The 25,751-nt window shown below is 33.5% G+C and overlaps 3 long non-coding RNA genes across 12 annotated transcripts; all 3 read right to left on the minus strand.

Moving 5' to 3' along the window:
- Positions 1 to 4,605: 4,605 nt before the first annotated feature.
- Positions 4,606 to 8,293, minus strand: LOC141378080 (uncharacterized). Of its 2 annotated transcripts, none has more exons than XR_012391697.1 (5): positions 7,738 to 8,293; positions 7,131 to 7,631; positions 6,907 to 7,027; positions 6,411 to 6,525; positions 4,606 to 5,430 (listed from the first exon to the last, which is right to left on the minus strand). It is a non-coding gene; the product is annotated as an uncharacterized lncRNA (long non-coding RNA). The 2 variants fall into 2 exon arrangements; XR_012391698.1 differs by having other exon boundaries at positions 6,907 to 7,024; positions 7,738 to 8,060.
- A 7,665-nt stretch (positions 8,294 to 15,958) lies between these two features.
- LOC141378081 (uncharacterized) lies at positions 15,959 to 18,448 on the minus strand. Of its 3 annotated transcripts, none has more exons than XR_012391699.1 (7): positions 18,383 to 18,448; positions 18,071 to 18,110; positions 17,747 to 17,774; positions 17,538 to 17,591; positions 17,110 to 17,226; positions 16,899 to 17,002; positions 15,959 to 16,320 (listed from the first exon to the last, which is right to left on the minus strand). It is a non-coding gene; the product is annotated as an uncharacterized lncRNA (long non-coding RNA). The 3 variants fall into 3 exon arrangements; XR_012391700.1 differs by having other exon boundaries at positions 17,110 to 17,434; XR_012391701.1 differs by lacking the exon at positions 17,747 to 17,774.
- A 1,097-nt stretch (positions 18,449 to 19,545) lies between these two features.
- Positions 19,546 to 22,948, minus strand: LOC141378082 (uncharacterized). Of its 7 annotated transcripts, none has more exons than XR_012391706.1 (6): positions 22,905 to 22,948; positions 21,720 to 21,808; positions 21,562 to 21,627; positions 20,982 to 21,236; positions 20,387 to 20,751; positions 19,546 to 19,672 (listed from the first exon to the last, which is right to left on the minus strand). It is a non-coding gene; the product is annotated as an uncharacterized lncRNA (long non-coding RNA). The 7 variants fall into 7 exon arrangements; XR_012391708.1 differs by having other exon boundaries at positions 19,547 to 19,672; positions 20,413 to 20,751; XR_012391704.1 differs by having other exon boundaries at positions 19,550 to 19,672; positions 21,739 to 21,808.
- Between the last annotated feature and the right edge of the window lie 2,803 nt (positions 22,949 to 25,751).

Genomic DNA, 25,751 nt, shown 5'->3' on the forward strand with positions numbered 1-25,751 from the left:
GAATGCCGTAAAGTCTTAAGAATCTGCTTGAACACTTTATTCGAACCAAACAGTACACTTATTTATACCGAACCATTTTGGTAAATGACTTATGGTCATGTACCAAATGTAATGCTTGTTTTACATTTAACCCAAACAGTATTTAAAACAAGAATACTATTTACTGTGGTTTTAATATGTTGATGATCACAAATGTTAATAATCATAAACAAATGCATGTTGCATGTTTTTTCCCTAATTGTATTGAAATTGAAACAAACTTTGACTTTAAAACCGAGATGTGTACTGAAATGTAAAGCATTTTTTAACAGACTACTATTCTCTCTGTCTACCATAGTTCATTCTGTGGGTGTCTCATTTGTTGGGTGTCTCAAACATTGTTCTTCAGCAAGGAGATGTTGCTTATTTACAGGTAAGTGGGGTTCCATAGCCGGTGATTTAATGAGAAGTACATCTTGTTTAAGCAGAACTAAGCTGGGAATTGTTTGGGGTGATGACATCCACCTGTGGCTTGCAACACTGCTTCAACATTGGCAGGACAATCATGAAACATGGAAGCACGGCCTAGTCATCAGGCATAGGGAAAGTAAATCAATTTCACCCACCTTTTGCACTTATGTGATTGCTCTGTAGTTTTGGTTAGTCTGCAGAGAGATTCATTAGAACTGCTTAATATCTTTAAAAATTCTGCTAATTTCTTACTAATTAATTAGTAAATTAGTAAATTCTTACTAATGCCCATTCATAATCAATAGAGGTCTTTTGCAGCTTTCAATCTCTTAATGTGTTAATACACCATAAACAAATCAAGGGTGATGTGGTGACGTAGTGGGTGACACAATTGCCTTAGAGCAGAGCTGATTCGAGTCTCGGCTGGGTCACTTGGCAATTCTGTGTGGAATTTGCATGTTCTCCCCAAGTTTTTGTGGGTTTTCCCAGGGTGCTCCGGTTTCCCCCACATGTCCAAAGACATGTGGAACAGGTGAATTGGGTAAGCTAAATTGGCTGTAGTGTATGTGTGTGATTGAGAGTTTATGGGTGTTTCCCAGTGAGGGGTTGCAGCTGGAAAACATCTGCCGGATAAGTTGGCGCTTCATTCCGCTATGGCGACCCCAGATTAATAAAAGGAATAGCCAAAGAAAATAAAAATAATAAAACAAATTAAGAACATATTTCACCTCACAGGTAAGAGGAAGAAGAAAAATAAACAAAGAAAAATGACACAATGTGTACTTCTTTAGCAGGACTCGCCATGAGTCAAGTACATCTTGAACATTCTGTCTCTTACATGCCAATGACTATAAATACTTTTAGCAACAGCAACATGCTGTGGCTTTCACTTTAATAGACTCAAACATCTACTTAACAATTATTTACTGTTGAAAATTATTATAAATTATATAATTGATAAATTATATAATTAAAAAATTATATAATTGAAATTATTTCTTTATAAATGATTTATTGTTAAAAAACGATCTATATTTTGTTTTCTGTTCATTTATGGTTGTGAATTGCATTATGGGACCTTGACCTCTGTTGACTTTTAATATAGAAAATTTAACTCTATAGTTCAAAACAGTAACTTTCATTGGCATTTTAGAAGTTTGAAATAGTATAATGTATCAAAAATAACATATAGAGAATTTTTATTGGGCTAGGCCAGGTGGCATTTTTGTATAGAGATTGTATGTTCTCCCCATGTTGACGTAGGTTTCCTCCGGGTGTTCCTGTTTCCCTCACAGTCCAAGGACATGCAGTATAGGTGACTTGGGTAAACAAAATTGACTGTAGTGTATGAGTGCATGTGTGAATGCAAGAGTGTATGTGTATTTCTGAGTACTGTGTTGCAGCTGGAACTGCTGCGTAAAATATTTGCCAGAATAGTTGGCGGTTCATTTCGCTGTGGTGACTCCTGATAAATAAGGAACTTCAAGGAATATGAATGAATTAAAGTCTGTAAAATAACATAAAATTTACTGGTAGTGAACATGAATCACTAAGTATGGCAAACTGCAAATTTTCTGATATTTTACAATAGAACGGAATTTTTCACAGTATTTCACAGTATTTCTGGAGAAACCCTTATTTGTTTTATTTCAGGCTGGAACAATAGCAGTTTTCTTTTTAAAACCATTTTAAGGTCAATATTATCAGCCCATTTAAGCATTTTTTTCAGTTGGCTACAGAACAAACCATTGTAACACAATGACTTGCCTAATTACCCTTACTTGCCTTGTCAACCTAATTAACATAGTTAAGCATTTAAATTGACATACTACTATGCTGCAAAATATCTAATTAAATATTCTATACTGTCATCATGGCATAGATAAAATAAACCAGTTATTAAAACTATCATGTTTAGAAATGTTGAAAAAAATATTGTTAAATAGAAATTGGGGAAAATATAAAATTTAAAAAATATATAACAGGAGGGCAGATTATTCTGACTTCAACTGCAGACACAGAGTTTTTTTTCTTTTTTTTCTTCAAGACTTATTAAAGTAAATAGTCCTTTCATAACAGTGAAACCGCAGTGGGCAGGGTAAGGTGAGTAATGAGTAAAGTAGCTGTTGTTCCATTTGACAATATCCTTCTGTCCTTGGTTGTTCATAACTTCCAAGGATGCAGGTCCAAACTTTGCGTACTTGGTATAGAGACATGGCATGGGTGTGCATTAGAAAAACTAGATATGCCACATATATTGTAAGATAATTGTGCAACAAACCCAGACTGCATATCACTACCATTACAGATAAGACTGGGCTGATGACTGGGCTATTAATACATAACCATAAAACTAAAATATATCTACTGGGGTTGGACAATTAAAAAAAAATAAACACTGGCTAATTTAGTGTTGGAGGTTTCATGGTTAAAATTGACCAGCCTAGTATACGTCTTCAATGATTGTACATTCTGCCAGTTAGACATAAGTGTGAAGAGCTATTTAGCATAGTAATGACACAGGTTCCTTAAAATATTGCAATGCACATAGCGTAATGTGTGACACACCAGAGTTTAAAAAAAAAAACACATTCTTGGCGTGATGTATCAAGAGCCATAGTATCCAGTGTAATGTCCTACCACATCCCACATCCCACAGGATTAACTGTGGATACAAAAGAAAGGTGCTAACCCAGATTGTATCCAAAAAGCCTAAAACCAAACCTGCCCAGTTCAGTGCAGAATTACACGTGCACCTCAACTCTTCTTTATCCACCAAAACTGCACAGGGTCAACATACCTGGCCTGGCTGCAGTAGCCAAATCTTTATTCATTCGTGTCAATGCCAAACATCAATTTGGCAGCAGCAAAAATCTTGGGCTGTAGACTATGTAAACATTTTATTGTTCTGTGATGAGTCCACCTTGTCTGTCTTTCCCACATCCAAGAGAACTACCGTGTGAATAAGTCCCAAAAAAAGCACCCCACCCAGACTTTTGCATGTCCAAAGTAAAGCATGGGGTGGATAATTGATGGTTTGGGCTGCAATATCATGGCGTTCTCTATAGGCTCAAAACCTGTGCAAGATGGGTGTGTCACTGCTAAGGACTACCGAAACATTCTGGAGAGTCATATGTATAGTACCTAATGGTTCAAATGCGAAGATAACACATAGCAATGCGCAATATGCACAGCAAGGCTAGTGGCAAAAGTAGCCTTGTTGATGCCAGAGGTCAGAGGAAAATGGTCAGACTGGTTTGAGCTGATAGAAAGGCAACAGTAACTCCAAGGTATGCAGAAGAGCATCTCTGAATGCAAAACAAGTTGAAGCTTGAGGCGGAAGAGCTACAGTAGCAGAATTCTGCCATTCCTTTTAGCTAAGAACAGGACATATTTCACACAGGCTCACCAAAATTAGACAATAGAAGATTGGCAAAACATTGCCTGATCTGATGCATCTCAATTTCTGCTGCAACAATTGGATTGTAGGTTTAGAACTTGGCATCAACAGCATGAAAGCATGGATCCATCCTGCCTTGTATCAACGATTCAGGCTGGTGGTGATAGTGTATTGGTGTGGGGTATATTTTCTTGGCACACCTTGCATTCTGTCAACGCCACAGCCTACCATACTGTTGCTGATCATGTCCTTTCCTTTATGACCACAGAGTACCCATCTTCTGATGGCTACTTCCAGCAGGATAACGCGCCATGTCATAAAGCGCAAATCATCTCAGACTGGCTTCTTGAACATGAAAATGAATTCACTGTACTCAAATGGCCTCCACAGTCACCAGATTGCAATCTAATTCAGCATGTTTGAGATGTGGTGAAAAGAAGATTTGCATCATGGATGTGCAGCTCACAAATCTGCAGCAGCTGCGTGATGCTATCATCATGTCAATATGGAGCAAAAAAAGAGGAATATTTCCAGTACCTTGATGAATCGATGCTACGAAGGATAAAAGTAGTTTTGAAGACAAAAGGGTGTCTAACTCGCTAGTAAGGTGTACCTAATAAATTGTCTCATTGCTGAAGCAGCCCTTGGTTAAAATAAGTTTGACAAACCAGCATCAAGGCGTTTATTTTTTCTTGCTCTATTAAACGTTGTAGCAATAAGTCATGGAAAAGCAACACATTTTTTTTTTTTTAATGGACGAACAGCACTCAAATAGGAAAATCTATCTGGCGCACCTCTGGCCCAGAACATAGCATTTCTTCTGGCCCCAGTAAACTCTTGGGTCCATGGCCCAAAACCGACACACACACTGTAAACTAACTCAAACAGTACCAATAAATCAGATTCAAGGAGTAGTGCACAAAAGTACACTGTAAACGATTTCTTGTTAAATTAACAGTAAGTTACTGGCAACAATTATCCAGTAGCTGCTGTATTTCATAAAACAGTAACATTACTGTAATACTAATTACTTTAGTATTCCATTTACTGTAAAATGTAATACATCATTTTACTGTTTTCTTTTTTTACTGTAACACCAATTACAGTAGAGATACACATACTGCAAAACTGAAAACAGTATTTTACTGTACATTTTTACCATGTAGAACTACGGTATTTTAACGTTACTTTCATTATTACTGTATAGTATTTTACAGTTATTAAATGTTATTTTATTGTATTTAATAGTGCTACTTTATAATGATCAAAAAATGTTTAAAAATTGCACAAATGTTATTTTAACTGTTCAAGAAATACAAGAAAAATAAAGAAACTGAAACTTTAACTTCACAATAAAAGTTTATTGTGTAAACCATACTGAAACAGTAGCAATTGTTCAATATAACAAAGCAACACAACACTAATGAACAATTGATCATTAAAACCAGTCAACAATTAATGTATCAAAAAGTATTACAATTTTAAAAACAGATGAAAATACTGCTACAAGACACAAAATGATGACCAAATGATGTTGTGGAAAAGGGACAGTGAAAAAGGGCAGGAGCATGATGATGATCCTGCAAAAATGACGAGCAAAATCAATAACTGGAGTAAAAACTAATTATACCTCAAATTATTTCGTTTTTGTTGGCAAAATACAGATTGTTGTCTATTTACAATTACACTAACGTTAATGGGGAAAAGATCAGTCAAGTCAACACTAGTCAAGTGTCCAAACAGGTATGTAAAAAATAAAGTCTCATCTTAGCTTAATGTCTGACTCTGTATAGCTTGAATATCTGATTCCATGACCACACTAGCGCTTCCACGAATTTGAGAGGGGTGAACACAGTTCATTCTGACCTTAAGAGGCTACGTATTAAAAATAAATAAATAAAATAATCTAAGTTAATGTGACTAATGTTAATCAAGTACTTTTAAGCTTTTAACATGTGAAAATCTACTTCTAACTTACAGACAAGATTACGTTAGAGAACATGAAAGCCATGGGTGATTTAAAAAAAAATAAGTTACTGACATTTGGTTCGCATAAAACAAAGTAATCTCTAAGCATTCATTTTTGGCAAAATCTGCCGAAAGGCGCAGCAACACGATCAAATGTGTTAAAGTTGAGCAGAGAACTGAAGAGTAGTCAAGCAGTCTACTTCATGAAATGTTTGTGATAATATTTTGCGGTCAATTCGTATTACTGTATTTCAATATGCAGTGATGGCATGTCAGTGAGACAAATAAATATTATTACACCTCTCCAGTGACATTTCCTCAAATTAAATCATCATGACGTTACTGTGCACAGCATCAGTAAAACGTTAAGAATAATTTAAATACCAAATTTTTTAAAACAGTCGCTGCTGATTACAAACTAACATTAAAGAAGGCTTACAGATATCCTGAATGCATGATAATATGAAGATTTATTACTCACTGATGTCGAAGCACATAACATATACATAACATAAAATTAGAATAAGAATAAAAAAATAATACTCTATGCCAAATAAAATACTTCAGATCTAAATAAAGCAGGTGTTTTTACCTAAAGGTTCCTTTCCTCCAGTTAGTTTAGTTGCAGATCCCTCCACATCTGTGCTTTATTTGGTTCTTGACTTAAGAGTAACTGGTGTCGCATTCCAGGTCCATCACAATCTGAGCTAAAAACACAATATGGCAAAAGACAAGACACATATAAATAAGTCTCAGTATAAAATATTTAAAAGGATAGTTTACTTTTCTGCCATTATTACTCCATGTGTTTTAAATCCATTTAAATTTCTGTTGAACACTAAAGCAGATATTTTGAAGAATGTTAGAAACCAGAAACTATTGACATCCATATTTGAACCAAATTTCTTTAAAAAAAATATATGAGTTTGTGTTCAATGAAACAAAAAAAAAATCTAACTATTTTGAAACAAATGGAGGATGCCAAAGATGCCATTATTTTCATTTTTGGGTGAACTGTCCCTTTAATTCAAGTGTCACGCATTACTCATAAAAACTGATGTATCGCTTGAGGAAAACTAAATCAGTACCTCCTGTGAGCAAGCAGAATCATTATGCCATTGTATTCAGCCAACTGACCCAGCCGAGGCTCGAACCAGCAACCTTCTTGCTGTGAGGCGACAGCACTACTACTGTGCCACTGCATCGCTACTAGAGGAAGAAAAAGAGGTTGTACATAAAACTCCTCACAACAAATCTGTGAACAACTTGACATTTCAAAATCTAATCAAAATGAGAAAGACATCAACATTACTTTGAATAATCAAGTGAGGAGAGATTAGTAGCATCAGTTTTTCAACATCAATTGCTGTAGCTGCAAAAAAGATAAATATAATAAGAGTAAAATAAGACTTAACATTTAATAATCTAAATCTATGGTACAACCATACCAATCTGTATGGGGTTCAAATAAATTTGTATACAAATCATTCCCTACACCTGAACACCAAAAATAAAATGTACAATTAATGATACACTATACAATAAGCTCATTAACCCGTGAGAAATAGACAATTAATATGAATTATGTTAATATTAACGTTAGCTTAAAAGATATCAACTGAATTTTATTATCAGCTCAATTTAATAAAACAGTTTAGACTTGTTTCATTGTGAGTTTAGTTTGAATAACTTACAGTTAACAAATTTAACCATAATGATTACTTAGTCATAATGACCACATGAAGACCAGAGCTTAACTTAACGTTAAACGTTTATCTTTTCATGGTGACTTTGCCTTCATCTCAGTGTTGTGCTGAAATAGAGAATTCATTAATGCAGTTAACCCCAAGTAAAACACTACACGGAAATATACACAAAACAATCCTTTAACGAACAGAATTTGACTTTTAAACACTTACCGAGGATGAATTCACTGGAAGAAAAGGCGACAGGTTGATTTCAAATTAGAAGAGCCGTTGCTTGCCTGGTTAAGGTCGAATCGAGTCGGCTCGGTTCTATGAATCGGCTCCTTAGAACAGTAATGAGTCGAATCCGCCTAAACCGATTCCTTTTTGTATATTATTGTAAGACACAACAATGAATCCTTACTATTTCGTTATACTGCTCGGCCACACACATTTCTACACATATTGCTGAATGTGCTTGTGAACACGTGTGATAAAATAATTCCCGAGCAAACAGTTCAATCCGATTCGGTGTCGTTTGAGTGCTGAACCGAACCAGTGCTAACGTGATATTGATGAAATAGTAATATTGGTTTTTTTTTTCACTTTACCAGCGAAAATATTACATATATCTGACTTTAACAATAAGAATAAGGTTCGCTTGAAGTGTTTTGAGAATTAATATTTTTTTCTCCCAGAGTTCATTTCACACCAACAATTCTGTGGTTTATTTATTAAGATAGTGCGTATTTTAAAATGTTGTTTTGAAAATGCGGAGATATGTGACCTCTACGGTGGCCCATATGGGTGCCCAATATTCGTGAATCCGTCTAAAGCAGGTTGGTCACTCTGACATTTAAGCTGACTTTGAAATCATTTTGTGTGTTTAACAGTCTTTGATTACGTGAATCAATTATTTTTGTTCTAATTTACGTTTTGGTTTAGCACAAAGTTATGTTTATTAAATATTATTTAATATTTCCATGTTACCTTATAAAATGAAGGTGCAGTGCACCCAAAAATGGAAAACCAGGGGACAGTTTAATGCACTGAACAGTCTGAAGAAACTGGTTAGGTTATTTACTTCACAAAATAATATGTCTAAAAATAAATAAACATAATAATCATAATATATAGTGTGTGTGTGGAGTTGTTCTTGGTCATTTGCAGTACTGTATTTAGATGCGCAGTAACTGTTTTTTTCCCCAAATTCATTGTAAAATCTACAGTAACATACTGTTAACCATGTTTACAGTATAGAAAAGTTGAAAATACATTATTATACTGTAAAAACAACAATATATACAGTAACACACTGTGCACAGCTTATGCAGTAAAAACTGTTGAGAAATGCAGTATAATACTGTAATAACAACAGAAATCGTTTACAGTGAAAGATAAGTGATTAAGCTGGGATTTTGAGGCTATCCCAGTTGAATTTTGCCCTGACTTAGTTGCATGAAAGCAGGCTATAATAAGCTAAATTACCTACGCTACTATGTAGACTTATTCTTTGCAGCTAGTCTGCTTCAGAGCAGGCTAACACACAGGCTAAGATTAATCCTACTGATTTATAGTGCTACATATATGTGTTATATGTATGCACTACAATAATGTGTTATACAGTTAATTCATGCTCTTGGTAATTTACATATATTTTCCAGCTATTAGAGTTAAAAATAAGTATGTTTAATTTAAATAGCAATCATTTTCTATATGTTCACACAGATATTCATTTTGGATTTTAGTATAGGTGAGATATAGATAAGATAAGATAAAAAATAGATGAATGATTATAGAAAAAATACATATACAGTGCTCAGCAAAAATGAGCACAGCCCCTTTTAAAAATTGATAATTTGTCCATTTCTCAATGTATATAGACAATAATATTTGGTGCATTTAAACAAACAGTTTTTAACTCATTACCTAAAAGGCTCACACAAGGTTTTATCCACACCTGCATCATTGATTCTGTCATCGATCCGGTAGTCCATTAACAAATGCAGCAAATGTGCACTTCTCCTGGCTATTTACATTAAGCTTGACATAGTGGCTCATTCTTGTAAACTAGGTTAAGCTGAGCTTTTTTCAGGGGCGCAACTACACATTTACTGAGAGCGGGTTTAAGTTTTGACCCCCCCCCCCCACCCCCTGTCTTTGCATTAACAATTGACTAAAAGTTTAGTGTCAAAAATAAACATACAAGCTGCCTGAAATGTTCTATTTTATCAGAACGTTGTGAACAAACTTTTTTGTAACTAAAATTAAAATAGTTTTAAGCAAAAAAGTTACCAAAAGTTATGAAAAATTTATCTTGATATAAAGATTAATGAAAATTTCAGTTCCAAGAAAATCTGAATATTATGACTCATTATAAAATATTCTGAATCATTATAATCAAGTATATTCAATTCATTTAGGGGAATTTTTTATCCAAATATTATTTTCTATTTTATCTGAAATATATTCAGCACTTATAAACATACATTTTGTGTGATCCCTCTTATTTTGGTAATTTGATTAATTAATTAATTAATTAATAATAAATAAAGATAAAAATGTTAGATGCATCATAAAACTTTAGACCTCAACTGTACTGTATGTATGATTTGACAGATTACTTTGATAAAAATGTAAAAAATCTAAACAGTTACATCTATATGAACACTTTACACTTGGCTGTGTGACTTCATGCTATTGTGCTAAATATTTTTGACGTGTGCCAACGTATGCAACTCATGGTATATTTTTATGTAACAAAATACAATGTTATACTTGTATAAAATACAAAATAATTTTTTTTAACAAAACATATTTGTTTATTTTTAATTATTTGAAATAATAAAATAATTAAAAAAAAAATTTTTTGGCACAATGGCTGCATATCCCCTTTTGCGCCCTTGGCTTTCTCTTATATCCTGGCTTTCTTAATTCTGCTTTTGTGCAATACCCCTCTGACCCCCTCCCTGTTAAAAATAACATAGTTTTGTGTGACCCAGGTCTCGTGCAGACACTATTAGACAGCTCTGGCTGAGATCTGACTTGGCCCTTGGGCCAGATCTGAAACAGGCACAGCCATGTCTATGAGATGTCTGTTGGTCTAAGGTGTGAAAAATTCTGTCACATTGTGCTAAAAAAAAAGGGGCAGGATAAAGGAAGATGATTAAACCTTCATAACGCTTGCAATTGCTTCATATTTTAAATTCCTGTACAAAGAGGTTGTTTAGATCTTCTATTGGTTTTACACCAGCACGTGATGCAATTTTTGCAGGTCAGAGTTCACCAAGCTTGCACTTTAGAATGCAGCTACATGCAAAACTAGCTGCACGAGCTTGCACTTCCGTTCTGCTTCATTCGCATTAGTTTGAATGGAACTCAATGGAGCAAAAAGTGGAGCGTGAACATGGTTTGAGTGTCTCAGTGTAACAATATACAGGTGTAAGTTTATATACAGGTGTAAGTTTACAATCAATGTGTCACATTAGACTCTGAGATATCCAATCAAATACTAAATTAATATTTACTGACAACGCATTAAGAGAAAATAAAAATATAAAACAGTATAAACACAAGCATAGGTGCACGTGTGCTGTTTTTATTATGCGAAGATTAGCTGTGATGTTTTGCTATCACAAACACCTAAACTACATATAATAAAACTTATCACCACAGACTTATAAATCGGTATAAAATCATCAGATGTGCACACCATTTCAGATGTGTTTAGGCACAAATATTACCAATTTACCATTATTAGCAATTCCTGTTTTAGGCTGCGGTCACACTGGACTTTACTCCCCATAGACCATTCATACGCACATAATGTGTCAGACCGGAAACGCAAGCTTGTGTGACAAGTTTTGCAGTTCGCTTTGTTGCAAAATTCCAGCTTGATGATCTCTGACCTGCGAAATAGCATCAAGTGACTGCATGAGATCAATTGAAGATCAAAACATGGAAAGAAATTTTAAATATTAACCAATCGCTCGCTTTTTAAAATGTCTAATCATCTTGTTTAATTACGCCACTTTTCACATTGCTGTACGACAGAATTTCGCAAGCTCAAACTCTAGTGTGACCACAGCATAACCCTGCAAACATTCTGATAACATCAACTAATCAAGCATTTTTGAACACAATCAAAATATTTCAATCAAAAAATATAAACACAATCAAAATATTTAAATCAAAAATATTTAAATCAAAATATTTTACTTTTAATATTTAGAACAACATTTCAGTTAGTGAATTCTTTGTAGCTGGCCGATGAAGCATGCATAATCAAGCACCTGACACCAATAACAATCCAGCCACAAAACTTTGCATGTGTGTGTGCATGTGCAAGGGTGTGCATGTGTGTGCGCATGAGACAGAGAGAGTGAGAAAGAGAGAGAGAAAGAAAGCAAGAGTACAAGCTCAGACCAGAGCTCATTTATATTCATTCATTCTTTTTCTTTTTGGCTTAGTCCCGTATTAATTTGGGGTCACCACATCAGAATGAACCGCCAACTTATCCAGCATATGTTTTATGCAGCGGATGCCCTTCCATCTGCAACCCATCACTGGGAAACATCCATACACACTCATTCATACATATAAACTACATTAAATCTACACTAAATCTACAATTCAGCTTACCTAATTCACCTATACCACACGTCTTTGGACTGTGGGGGAAACTGGAGAACCCGGATGAAAACCCACGCCAACACAGTAAGAACATGCTGACTCCACACGGAAATGTATGTAGATATCAGAGACCAATTTAACTTATTGAATCAAAGCAGTGTACGGCACTTTTAAATAAAAAAAAATTAGTCACATATTAAATTTATGGAGTCTAAGGTGGAAGAAAGTGCATTCTGAAATTTTTCTTTTCATTTTACATACATTGTTGTTATTTTGATTATACACATTTAAAAAATAGTTACATTATCAAAATGATGGCTTGCTCTTATATATACAATCAGCAGCATGAGAAGTCAAAAGCAGAATCAGAACATTTCCTTTACAAAAGAATGGTGCAATATTTAGAAGTGTTTGCATAGTAGCGGTGCATGCATGACAACCATGGTAATATTCTAAAGAACTTTTATTTAATGTGTTGTGTTTAAAGACTAAACAAAAATATAACACAGAGTAAGAATGACCAAAAGACCAGATTTTGTTGTGTGTGTATAGCTGTATGAGAATGCTTTATAATGTTTGTACTAAAAACAAAGATGAACTTACTTGACTGCTACAGTTCAAATCACTCGAAAATACCAAATCACTTTATTATTAATAATAATAATAATAATAATAATAATAATAATAATACTTTTAAAGAAAATATTTGAACATAACTCATACTACATGCTTGAAATGACACATGTCAGCTTTCAGGTCAACAATATTATAGTTGAAGAACCATAAAATATAAAACTGTCAGTTGAAATAAAATAAACATGAAATCAAGTTAAGCAAATTTGAACTAAACTGATTGTTTCAGTTATAGCCGTGAGAATATTTTACTTAATGTTACTTAATTTTATTAAACAAATAACATTAACAAAATAATTAAAGACTATACAAAAAAATAAAACAACTCTTAAAGAGAACATTTTAAATTCTTGTTTCAAACATTTATGAGTTTCTTTGTTCTGTTAAACCTGTAAGCACTGTCTTTTTTAGTATTTGTTTTTCCTATGAAAACCAATGGTTACAGGCAAAATATCATTGTTTGTGTCCAACATAAGAAAGAAACTCATAGGGGATTGGAACCACTTGAGGAAAATGAAATAAAGAGTACATTTTCAGTTTTGGGTGAACTACACCTTAAATAATCAAAACAGAAGAAAATGACAAAATTTCTCTTAAATTAAAAACAGTCTAATTGCTAAATATCCCTGCTATCGAATCAAAATATTATATACTGTTATTTTTTTAAGCTTTACTTTTCAGGAGTGTCAGGAAACAATTCACTAGTTGTTGCATTTTTTTTTACTGCCTAAGATAATATCTGAAGTCTTTTAAGGGTTGTTTTTTTTTTGTTGTTGTTTTTTTTTTTTAGCTGTGTCGACCTCTAACACATAATTAGCATCAGATCATGTGTGTCTACACAGTTGCCGCATGACTCAGGTAATATTTTGTCGCCACATGCAAACCGGTCTTTCTATAGTTATGTAATATGAACTTAACTGCACTGTGAACTTAAGAGCATGATCTAAGAAATAATTGCCATATTTTCCTTCTCTCGCGGTGGCCTCACAGGTCAATCAACATACTGGTTTAGCGATGCTCTCAAGATTTCATTAGTGCACCCGCATAAGAAAAAAAAAATGCTCCGGGCTAAAATTCCTTCTTATAAATATGCATGACACCTGTGCATTCAGGTTTTGCATTGAACAATGTTTCACCATAATGAGATAACATAATTTTATGTTTTGAAAACAAAACACGTTGACTTTTGTACAGGGTTACACTTTAAGACAGTGAATGGTTTTTGAGGAAAGGGTTTTACGTGCATCCCTTACGACTGGGATTCATATCTAGATATACCTGTGGCTTGTTTTGAACTTTTGTCTTTGTGCGTTTAGGATGTTTTAGAGTTATGTTTTTGTTTCACATAGCAATAAATCTATCTATTTCTACAGAATCAAAGACCATGGATTTCCATAAAACAATATCATTCATTAATCAACACAGTAACAGTGATCTTCCAGACTGCCCTCTTAAATTTGTATAATGTTATCAGTTTTTGATCAACTGTTTAGGTGCCAGTGTTCAAAAAAAAAAAATTCTTTCTTAGGACATTCCTCATCTGATTTACCTGAACCTTAAGGTCATGGTGGCATGAACCTGCTGACCACAGATTATTCATTTTATTTAAAACTTCATACAGTACATTGTGCATTACATAGAGTTAAATGCAACATTATTAGCAATCCTGTGACAATTTAATTATGTTTTAAATATTTCCCAAGTACTGTTTAACAGAGAGATACATTTTTTTGCAGTATAATCAGCTTAAAGTGCCATTTAAAGGCTTAACAATGGTAATTAGGTTAAGTAGGCAAGCATTGGACCTTAAAAATGATTTTATTAAATAAAACAAAAAATAATTTCTCCAGAAGAAAAAAAGTGTTTCAGACATGCTGTGAAAAAAAAAGGTTTGTTTTACAGTGTTAGTGTTGGGCATCTGGTTGTTTACTTTGCTGAACTTTTGTTTTTTTCTTTGTAGCATCAACAGGTTTCATGAATGCAAAAAAGTATCAAGAAAGTATTAGAAGGTAAATAAAACAAAGCATTATATTCTTATACTGTATGTCCTCTTCCAGTTCTGTTTTCAAGTATTGATTACGTAACAATGACTAATACAACTATGTGTTTGTTTACTTGATAGATATCAAAAAAAAGAAAAAGAAAAAGTAAAAGAATTAGAACTATATAATTTAGAACAAACTAGTCATTTTACTTGAGTAAGTATTAGTTATTTGATTACTGTTTTAAGTAAATACTTTAGATTTTATGTAATTACCTTTTTAAAGAAAAAAAGTACTTTTTACTCCTTACAATTTTATTTACGGTGAAAAACTGCAAATTTTTTGAGGTCAGGACATTTTATTTTCCCTTGCTACTAACATACAAATGTTACTAACATACATTTAAATGGTTTTTTTTGCACCAAAAACATTTGTTTTAATATTCCATGAAAGTAGCCAGACATTTTCATTGGTCCTTTGGAAGCGACATCACATTTACTTGGACGTGAGTGAAATTATTGAGGTCAAAATCTCTACAATTCTGCTTTGGAGGCAGCATTTCAGGGCAGGTTTTCATAAAGGCACGTCTAAATAAAAATTCTGCTTTACTTCCTGCACTGTAAAAAATTTGACCTTAAATTCACAGTAAATTACTGGCTAATAATTGCATTACTTTCACAGTAAATTACTGTATGTAAATTCACAGTAAATTATTGTGAGGTAGTTCACAGTAATTTACTGTGGTTTTGTCACATTAAATTATTGTGAAATTACAACCATATATTGTAACTTTACAGTAGATAATAAAGTATGTTACTGTGATTTCACAGTATTATCTTGTAGAATTAACTATATTTTACTGTGAATTTGCAAAACGATTACTGTGATTTAGCAGTAGGTTGCAGTTTAAATACCTGATTTAACTGTAAAGTTACAATTATATCCCGGATTACTGTAATTTAACAGTTTGGTGCTGTATAATTTCAAAGCAATTTTAGGTCACACAAAAATGAAAATTCTATCTTGATTTACTCACCCTCAGGTTGTTCCAGCTCTGTTAAAAAATGTTTTTTTGTTAAACACAGGAATAAAAATATCAAATAATCCTCTTTGTGTCCAAACAACCTGAGGATGCGTAAATGACGACCGAATCTTCATTTTTGGGTGATCTGAGAAGACTCTAAAATCAAAATAAAAACAAACACACATACATTTTACAGATTTATTTAACAGCTTAATGACATCTGTGTAAACATTTCAGAAAACTTTCAAAAGGTGCAGGTGAAGCCTCAAAAAATACTATAAGAACATATTCATAAAAAAATCTGACATCATATGTAGCATACATATAAAAAGCAGTGCTTCAGAGTGCGCTCTCTCTGTCTCTCATTATATATATATATATATACACATGAGAGAGAGAGAGACAAAACTTCTTGCTAAATAAGGCAGTCGTCTATTCAAAGTCAATCATTTTCCTGATAATTTTACACACTTGCTGGTTGATGTGTCTTCTCTGCTTCTTTGACTTCGTCTGTCTTCCATCTCCAAACAGGTGCCCAAAAAGCACCTATAAGCAAAAGGGCAGACAAACAGTTAGCTTCATACAACACTACTGGGACAATACTGCTGCACTACAGAGCAAAATTACTGTTAGCTCAGTTTGAACATGCTGACAATACTGTAGCTCAGTCAAACTGCAATCATTTAAACAAAAACATCTGAAAAGCATTTCCATCACAAACACACAATCAAGAACAGTCCAACAACAAATAGTGGTTTTAATGACCTAGGCAGAGCATTTTAAAACAGTTGATTTGATTTACATCTTCAGTTTACAGACTATAATCTAATGCTGGGTTCACACTTATTGCAAAGTTAACACATGCATCACAGCACTTGCTCTTGAATACTAGCAGGATGTTTCTTGCATCAAGCTAATTTTTTATGATTTAAATATTAGGAAAATTTTGCAAAAAAAACTTGATTGAACTGATACAGCACTTGTGTTGTATTCATTTCAATCAAGTTTTTTGCAAATATTCCAAATATTTTTCAACGTTTTTTGAGTTTCACTTAATTTGTGCTTCCCAGTAAAAATTTCCCACTATTTATGCATTTGCAATGACTTGTATGTAATCCACTCACCTGAATAGGTAACTTCACATATGGTATAAGAGCCCCATCCTTTTAAAGACAGCTTCCCCTCTGGTCTCCAGCACAGACAAACAATTTGTGTCTGCAACACGGCCCTTTATAACAAGGGGACAAGGGGAGTCATGACTTGTGCTCCTATACATTCCTTGTTTAACCCCCCCCAAAACAAGCCCTCAGTTACAATATTTATTGTAGACATTACCTTAAATTCCAGAGTGCAAAAGGCAACTTCAGCATACTTCAGTTTCAGACCAGATTCAAAGTCAGTTGTGAAATACAGGTGAGGTCCCATGACCACTCGACCCTCCAAGGAATAAGACTAAAAGGGGGAAAGAAGGACTAAATTAGAGGTGTTTGTGAATAATTAAATTTGTTTGTAGAAACAAAGTTGACATTCCATGCTCTGCCTATTAAAAACCAAGCAAACAAACACACATGCCCAGTAAAATTGCTAATAAAAATAAAAACTATAGTTTAAAAAAATCTTTGTCTAATATTTACTACTACTGGAGGTACTGGTGGAACTTCTGGAAGAAGAAAAAGAGTTTGTACAAGAAACTGCTCACAACAAATCTGTGAAAAACCTGACATTTAAAAATCTAATAAAAATGAGGAAGGCATCAACATTACCTTTAATAATCAAGCGAGGGTTGATTGGTAGCATCAGTGTTTCAACATCAGTGGCTGCAAAAAAATTTGAATATAATAAGAGTAGAATAAGACTCAACCTAACACACGCACACACTCTATATATATATATATATATATATATATATATATAGGTTTAGATTGTGATAATGAATTTAGGTTATATTTGTGTGCTCAGAATTTACACTCACCTCACACTTTAGCTATTATCAGGTACACCTGAACACCAAAAAATAAAATCTACAGTTAGTGACACTATACAATTACTTCTCATTAGTAAATGTTAGCTCTGCATTAACACCAGTTAGAAATATACAATATGTACTGTGTTAGTGTTAGTTTAAAAGAATACAACTGAATTGTATTATAAGCCTCATTTAATAAAACAGTTAAGACTTGTTTCATAATGAGTTTAGTTTATTTAACTAACTTAACGTTAACGTTACAGTGAACAAAATTAACATACATGATGGTCACTAACCGTAACGTTAACTTAAGTGAAGGTCAGAGCTTACCTTAACGTTATAGTCATTTCACCTTTACTTCAGTCTTGTACTGAAACAGAAAATGCAGTTACACAAAGTTAATTAAAGAAAATTCCCTTTCTTTTTTTCAGGAACTAACGTTAACGTTATGCTAATACCTCAGAAAACACTACAATCACCATCTGGCGTCGTTAATTTCTTGCTTTAAAAAAGGCGCGCTTAAACCCTGTCCGTGCGAGTACAACTAAAGTACTCGGTAAATTCCTGTTAAATGACACGCACTATACAGAAATACACATACAACAATCATTTAACGGACAAAAGTCATATTTTAACACTTACCGAGGATGAATCCGTTGGGTGAAGAGACGACGGCGTTGTCTGTGGTGATGGCGCTTGTTTGCGGTCGAGTCAGTTCTGTTCAATGAATCGGCTCCTTTAAGTGAACAGTAAAGAGTCGAATTCGGCTCCTTTAAGTGAACAGTAAAGAGTCGAATTCGCCTGAAAACGATTCCGTTTTGTATAATATTGTAAGACGCAAACATATAATTAATTAATATTTCATCATATTGCTTGGTTCGTGTACTGCTTGTACACGAATTGCTTGTTGATCACTTCGAGCTCATGAACACGTCTGATAAAATATCTGAATCTGATTCAATGTCACACGAGTCCTGAACCGAAGCAGTGCAAAAGTAATATATTGGTTGAAATATAAAGTTAATTATTTTCTTCGCCATTCAAAATATTACATATCTCTGACTTTAACAATAAGAATAAAGTTCGTTTGAGAATTATTATTTTTTCCTCCCAGGATTCATTTCGCACCAAGCTGCATCAAGCTGTAATGGTGGATGAGAAGGCACATAATATTATAAATATTGCTTGTAATATGTAATGAAATAAAGTTTTAACACTTTTTCATGCGAGAATGTAGTTCTTCAAAACTCAAATCTGTGGACTGTTAGTAAAGATTGTGTGTAATTTTAAGTGTGTTTTGCCTGTAGCGGAGATCTGACCTCCAGGCGGTAACGGCCAATAGTATGATCCTGCACAACTGGAGTAGCTGCACTCTCAGGACCGCATGTTTAGGACCGCATTTTTAGGACCCTAGTTTTTTGCAGAAGCGCCACCTACCGGATTGGATGACAAAGTGAAACTGCATTTCTAGGACCCGTTTTGGAACTGCGCCACCTACCGAATTGGATTATATAGCGGAAACTTTCAGGCACTTTTATTACAGAGGTTAAAGTGTAAAACGCCTGCTTTAAGTAACATTTTTAAAATACAACAAATGAATTTACACCTAAAATATAAATTAATAAATAGAGTTGAGTGCCTTAAAAGTCTTAAATTCCTTGAAAAATACTGTATATTGATGAACCCCATTACATTGAACAAATTAGCTCAGTATTAAGGAAAATAAATTGAAATCAAATGGGTTCAGCATTTGCAGTTACTAATTTAAAACCAGGTTGTAAAGGTTTTAGAGAGACAAGACGCAAGAATGATTCAAGAATGTACATTTATATAAATATCCACACTTTTTTTTTTATTAATGCAATTCAACCACAAAATTGACCCCACTGTTTATTCAGTTGCTGCATTCAGACTGGCTGTAGACTTTAGCTCCTGTGAATGAGAGTGAAGAAGAAAGTTCAAGTATATATATATATATATATATATATATATATATATATATATATATATATATATATATATATATATATATATATATATACACACACACACACACACACACACACACACACACACACACACACATATATATATACATACATATAAATACACACACACATACACACACACACACATACATATATATATATATATATATATATATATATATATATATATATATATATATATATATATATATATACACATACACACTGGGGTAAATAAGTATTCAACAAGTTCCCATTATTCTCAGAAAACATATTTCTAAAGGTGCTATTGACCTGAAAACCAAAGAAAAAATATATATGAATAGAAAACAAATCTAATTACTTTACAAATTGTTATGAACATCTGGTGAAAATTTCAAGTCAACAGCACCTTTATAAATATGTTTTCTGAGAAAAATGGAAACGTGTCGAATATTCAATTCAATTTTAATTAATTTCATCTTTATTTCTAAAGCACTTTTACAATGTAGATTGTGTCAAAGCAGCTTAATATTTATTAAATTCAGTTCAGTTTAGTGTGGTTTAGTATTCACTGCTGAAAATCCAAACACTAAAAAAAAGCAAATCCATCGATGCACAGTTCCACAAGTCCTAAACCAAGCAAGCCAATGGCAACAGTGGAGGAACAAAACTTTACCAATTGATGAAAGGGAAGGAATAAACCTTGAGAGAAACTAGGCTCAGTTGGGAACAACCATTTCTCTTCTGGCCACACTTCACATGCAGAGCTGCAGTCTAGGCGCTGGAGGCAAACACTGGGCGTCCATCGTAGAGAAGCTGCAGGTGTGAGTAGGTCACCAGCTGGTTTTCAGGCTGGACCACAGGGTCAATGTGGGCACTCATCTGTCACTGGGGTCTTTCATTAATCAGTCTCATGCTCTCCACTTCTCCATGACCACCACAGCATCTGCTCATGATACGGTCTGTTTCAGGATTATGGATACATTTAGAAGTCCTCTATGGTGGCATCATCTCTTCACAGGTTACGATCTCTAGAGGCCTCTGGATGAATATCCCCAGGTGGAAATAGGAAACAAGGAAAATAATTAGCGCAGCTGCTGTTCATAGTGTATTTAAACAAGAGATATTAAATATCAAGACAAAAATGAAGTGCTAAGAGATAAAATAGCAGTTATATGAATAAACATGAAACGCACATGATTATTTATAACAAAATGTCTGGTTAAGACAGCAAGAGTGTTCCCTCCAAGTGGTTTGTCAATCCCACTCACCCGCATAGAGCACATAGGGCAGCACAGTGGTTAGCACCGTCGCTTCACAGCAAGAAGGTTGCTGGTTCAAGCCCCGGCTGGGCCAGTGGTCATTTCTGTGTGGAGTTTGCATGTTCTCCCCATGTTCAAGTGTATGAGTGTAAATGGGTGTTTCCCAGTACTGGGTTGCAGCTGGAAGGGCATCCGCTGTGTAAAACATATGCTGGATAAGTTGGCAGTTCCTTCTGCTGTGGCAACCCCTGATAAATAAAGGGACTAAGCCGAAAAAGAAAATGAATGAATATATATATTCTTGAATATGTAAAACAATGTATATGAACTCAAAAGGTTAATCAATTGTTATGAAATAAAATTCAGATTAATATTTAATATAAGAGGTAAAATAACAAACATTTGCTTTACAGTGTAAGCTATAATATATATATATATATATATATATATATATATATATATATATATATATATATATATATATATATATATATATATTTCTGGCTTAAGCGTATGCACTGTTGGGAGAACCAAACAGGAAACTTTACTCCCAACTCCATATTTTTAAGTTTATAAGAGCAATACCCACCTATTGAATGGTCTCCCTTCTTTCGTCAGTTGTTTGTAAATCTGTCTGTTAAATTCTTTTACTTCACTGAAATAGAGAACAATCACTGTTGAGTTAACATATATACCAGTAACAAAAAGGCTCTTTGAGCATTGTGCCAAAATTAACCATACTCTGACCTGTAATAACAATCTTTACCAGAAAGAAAGACCTGCTCAGCATTATCCAAAGACCAGCTCCTCAAGACACCCAGAGGATGTACGATGGCCTATGAAAAAAAAATCATTTAAATATGAACTAAAATACTACCACAGAACAGCAAATCATTTTACATGGATTCATAAATGAGTAGCACCCAGCGTGCAGTTTATATACTTATTTGGCCAGACATTCCTCTGGAAAATGAACACCACAGATAAGCTGCACTTCATCATAGATATGCTATAAACTCAAGAACACAGCTAGCATTTGTAACTGTATTTATAAACTGCTTATCAATGTCTATTTAATGTAGAGTTAATGCTAAACAAATAAAATATTAATAAATTAACTAGTTATTAAATGCTTAATAATTATTTATTTATAGTATGCAGATGTTATAAAGTGTTACTCAACAGTTTGAGATAACCTCAATGAAAATCATCCTGTAGTTTGTTTTCTTTTCCTCCTACAATGAGCCTAAGCAATCCAATCATATTGGCCATAACTTCTTATTCGCCAGGTAAAACATACCTGATATAAATTAAAGATATGAGACTTTATTTGGTTAAGACCTGCAGAATAATCCTAACTTTCAGAATCTCATTCATCACTGTAAAACGATGACAAAACATCAGGCTAATAACACATACAGTATTGTGGGGTAAACAGGCAGTCAGCACAATTTTTATTGTGCTAATGTAATACAACGAATAACACGAATTCAGTAAAATATAGATAAATCTAAAACTCTTACATCAAACGTGCTTTTACCATCTTAGTTTAATACATGTCACTTAGCACATTAGCCGTTAAGTCAACAAGCCATTAAATCAACAATGTTTCATTAAACCTTGGTCACGAGCTACGAACGTCGTAGCATTTAATCAAACTAGAAAACGAACTCTAGAAAATTATTAACAGTTATAACAGCTCTCACTCTGGCTGTGTAAAATTATCCATAATTATTATTATAATATTTTATTCTTCTTCTGGAAAAAATATCGTCACGTAACATTTTTGTCCCAGACCCTTAAAAGTGGGGTAAATCATGCAGGCTAATCTGGCATTTCTGCATAAACTCACTGTATAAAACAGTAGCATTACAAAATAAACACATACTTTAACAGTTTAAAATAAAACTTAATAGAAAAATCGGTACTTACACTTTCCTTGTCATCCGTGTCGTCCATTAGCGCATCCATGATCCAATCCGACAGGTGACGCTGTCACAAAAAACTAGGGTCCTAAAGATGCGGTCCTAAAAATGCGGTCCTGAGAGTGCAGCCACTCCAGTTGTGCAAGAATACCCTTCTCGGTAACGGCGCTCATTACTCATGTATCCGCCGAGAGGCGCCTGTCTTCAGGCTAGACATTGGGACAATTGCCCCGTCTTCGATGGCTCTATATGCGTCCGAAAATGAAGTTTTAACTGTTTTTCATGCTAGAATGTAGTTGTTTAAAACTCTAATCTGTGGTTTATTTATATAGATAAAAAAATAATAATTTATATATATATATTTAATACTGAGATTAGTGACCTCCAGGCGATGACAGGTGCCCAATACTCATGAAACCGTCTAAAGCAGACATTTACCCTGACATTGAAATAATTGTTGGCTGTTTAACAGTCTTTGGTTTCATTAATTAATTACTTTTTATTCCAGTTTATTATGTTTTGGCTAAGCACACAGTTATGTTCATTAAATATTATTTCCTATTCTAACTGTATAAAATTAAATAAAGGTGCAGTACAATCAAAAAGATGTTGGTAACCAAATCGTTTTGGGGGCTATAACATTCTGTTATTATCTGTTAAAAGTTCATTTGTATTAATTTCTACGTTGAGTTTAAAAAAGGTTTGAATTTCTATAACTAACGTGCAAAAGATATAGCCCTTTTCACAGTAATTTGCTGTAATCATGCTACCTGCCGTAATTTCACAATAAAATTATGAATACAACATATTACTGTGAATTTTTCAGTTAAATACTGTGAAGGGATACTAATGTAATTTACTGTGAAAAATTACAGTAACTTGTTGTGAAAACCTGGAAATTTTTTACAGTGTGTCTCTGGAGGTATAGCTTCTTCAGCATACAGTACGTATCTTTAACTGAATTGAAAACCCCAATGCATTTCATTACCGACAGATAAGAATAAAAGTATTTCGAACTTCCACTTTTGTGTCAATTTGTTTGTAAATTTTTTAGCCAATGTATTCTGCTTTTGGTGCCATTTCTAATAGTTTCTAAAAAGTTATTGTTGTAAGCCCTGAAATCCATTTTATGAAGTGCCGTCATGGACAAATAAGGGCTGCATGGCAATAAGTCAGCTGCCAAAGCTTTGTGACGCAGCAGAAAATTGAGGAACAATGTGATTCAGCTGCGAAGGTCAAAATCATGATTACGAGTACCCATAGCAATACCTTTGCAAATTAGTTTCTATTAGTAGTATTATAAGGATTCATACAAGATTAAAGGTATACTTTGTCTCCTACTCAATAATAGAGAATCAGGTGTTTTGCTTTTTAGCTCAAAAACAGGCTTGACTCTTCTGCTTACTGTTAAATCAGAGGTTTTACAACTTTGAATTGCATGTTGCATATTGGCATTGGGTGTGTCTTGTAGTTTGATAGTTACATACAATTAAATACAAACAGTTAAAAACAAAACAATTAAAGCAGGATAAAACATCATATTATAGAATTTCTAGTTTTCATTTTTCCTGTTACTTTGACTTTCTTTAATACTCGAGCACAATTTAAATGTTTTTTTTCTGGCGGGTACTTCAACTATTAATTGATTCTATTAAAATATGAATTTGACTCACGTTATGAGTTATATATATATATATATATATATATATATATATATATATATATATATATATATATATATATATATATATATATATATATATATTTTTTTTTTTTTTTTTTTTTTGATGAACTATTTTTTAAATGTCTCTTCATTATAATTTACAGTGAGTTCTAATAATGTGCAGTCTATAAAAAACAAAAACCTAAACATTAAAGTTAAAATTTTATATTATTTAAGTTTATAACCTTAGAAAAATTGTTAAGGAAAGATCAACAGTTTGCATTATTTTATTTTTCATTTTATGCTGGTTATGCTAGTTTATTGAAATCGTTATTCTTTTTATTTGGTCTCATTTATGAAAGCCTTAAGAACAGGGGTAATGCACTTTTACGTTTTTTGAAAGTTGGAACATAATTCAAGTCTGAAGGGGTTAAAAGTACAAAAGTGTACCATATTAAAATAGTGTCTGTCAATATAGTATAGACAATGTCTTAATGACGTCTTTATAAAAGTTGTTACATTTATAAACTAGAGCTTTCAGGTGGTCTCTTTACCAAACAGTGCCAATTGTGAAGCCCTACAGAGTACTTTGTTCATACACAAGTTGCCTGGTTGCATAAAATATTTTATGATGAAATAAATTTGCTGTGGGCTGCACAGTGGCGCAGTGGGTAGCACGTTCACCTCACAGCAAGAAGGTCACTGGTTTGAGCCTCATTGGTGTCAGTTGGCGTTTCTGTATGAGTTTGCATGTTCTCCTTGTGTTTGTGTGGGTTTCATCCAGGTGCTCCAGTTTCCCCCACAAGTCCAAAGACATGTGGTTCAGGTGACTTGAGCAGGCTAAATTGTCTGTAGTGTATGGGTGTGAATGAGTCTGTATGGACGTTTCCCAGTGATGGGTTGCAGCAGGAAGGACATCCGCTGCGTTAAACATACAGTGGATAAGTTGGCGGTTCATTCAGCTGTGATGACCCTATATAAATAAAGGAACTAAGTCGAAAAGAAACTGATTGAATGAATAAATCTGCTGTTGCATGTTTTTTTCTGAATTATGGAGTGATAAAAAATGCAAAACAGCTTTTTTTCTTTAACACGTTACAAAAAAATTCCACAAAACAAGTGAGTTATGCAAGATTGAGTCTGTACAAGATAGTGTCTGTAAAAAAATATATGACCCTAATATTTAAAGAC

This window comes from Danio rerio, chromosome 16, assembly GCF_049306965.1.
Source record: "Danio rerio strain Tuebingen ecotype United States chromosome 16, GRCz12tu, whole genome shotgun sequence".
NCBI classification, from domain to species: domain Eukaryota; kingdom Metazoa; phylum Chordata; class Actinopteri; order Cypriniformes; family Danionidae; genus Danio; species Danio rerio.